We start from the raw sequence: 1,882 nt of genomic DNA, 5'->3' as shown, positions 1-1,882 counted from the left end.
CCGTCCCGCGGGAGGGGCCTTAAAGGGCCAGCGGGGCCGGGGAGGGGACGCTGAGGGGCGGGAAAGGGGAAATGGGAAATTCTACCCCTCCAGGGTAGAATTAAATAAGTTCTGGAATAATAAAATCCCACCCCGAATGCACGGGCCGGCTCCAGCTGCCTGCAGTGATGCCCCTGGAGGCGCGGGGGTTTCTGATGCAATGGGAGCCGCTCACGGATACCTCTCGTGCCTCTTCGTGCACATCCCACAGCAGGCAGGAAAAGGGCCGGTCCCTGCTCAGGCCTGGCTCCTCCTGGGGCTGGGGGATGAAGCCACTGAGCTCCAGGAGCGCCTCTGACCCTCCGGGTCCCACCCCACAGCCTGGGGGGCTCTGAGACATCAGAGGGAGGGGTCACCCTCCTTCCATGAACTCCTTGGGGATGGTCCTGTGCAGGACTTGGACTCGATGATCCTTGTGGGTCCCTTCCAACTCAGCGTATTCTGTGATTCTTATTTGGATTTAAACTCACTCAACACCAGAGCTGATCAATGTTGAGCAGCATTCCTTTTTATTGACAGCACTGGAGAAGCATTGGGGATAGTCCTTCGTAAATGCCTTCAAGGAAATTACAAAAGCAAAAGCACTATATTTTCTAAGGTCTTTACACATTCATGTTAAATCCTGCCTTTCTACATCTCCTCACTAGATAAATCTTTGGTTTCTAGTCCATAAAAATTCTTTGTACGATGTAGCTTTTTTGTCTTGGATGAATTACTTCCCAACCTTGAATGTCAAATGCTGATTGGTTATTTGTCCATTTGAAGAGATACATCCTATTTACTTGCAAAAGTTATGGGGTTTTTTTCCAGTTGCAAACACTACATCCATTATCTAAAAGTTAGACAATTCTCAGCAAGTTAACCAAAAATGCAAGGTTCTTATTACATTAGAAATATACATAACTTTGGCTTTAAATAATTCTACATTAGTTCTTTATTAACTATTCTCTATTTGTTAGTTTATTAAAATCTTAAAAATTAAAACTTTAAAGAAAAAGTTATCCATACTAATAAATCCAGGCTTAACTGGGAATATACAGGATTCAGCAGCTTTTCAGTATACAATATTTAACAGCTCTCTTTTCAGACTCGATGGTCTTTGTGGGTCCCTCCCATCTCAGCATATTCCATGATGATCGTGTGATCCTTGTTTAAGACCTTACAGGTGCAGGGGGTGAAAAAAGGCAAGTCCCTGTTTGATCTGCAGCTGCTGCCACCATAACGCTCCTCAGCTTTGAAGTGTGTCTCTGCTGCAAACACAACCCTTGGAACTCATCTGTCTCTGCCTTTGATAACACCACACAGCTGAGTTTTCTGCTGTAACACCACTCAGGCCATGAACACGTCAGGAAAATGCTTGAAGAGACACATCTGCTTGAAACACCCAAGTTTTTAGGTGCTTTTTCAAGTGCTTTCTACACTTGAAGGAACTGTCATGCTCTTATTTATAATGCAGCCCGATACACAAAGCTTTGTCAATGTTATTTCCCTCAGCCTTCTGTGAAGTCTGTTTGGTTTTTTTTTAAACCTCTGCAGAGTTGGCTGTTAGCAATAATATTTAAATATCCATGTGAAACAACTGCCTTCCTATGCCTGTGTTCCCATGGGCCTGGGTAAGAGGATGGCAAAGGGAAAAGCTGCTTCCTCGTGCCATTATTCAGCACCTGGGAAACAATCAACAACTGCTCTCCTCCTGCAAAGACTTGCAAATGGTTACACCCACTTTATCCAAGGAGATGCAGTAAGGAGTTTCCTTACTCCACTCCCAGGGGCAGACACACTCTTTTCTCAGGTGTTTTCCCAAAGCAGCCAGTGCAGTGATGGCTTCAAATTTACAGTACCT

Source organism: Chiroxiphia lanceolata, chromosome 21 (assembly GCF_009829145.1).
Source record: "Chiroxiphia lanceolata isolate bChiLan1 chromosome 21, bChiLan1.pri, whole genome shotgun sequence".
Classification (NCBI taxonomy): Eukaryota; Metazoa; Chordata; class Aves; order Passeriformes; family Pipridae; genus Chiroxiphia; species Chiroxiphia lanceolata.
This window is presented reverse-complemented; position numbering follows the sequence as displayed.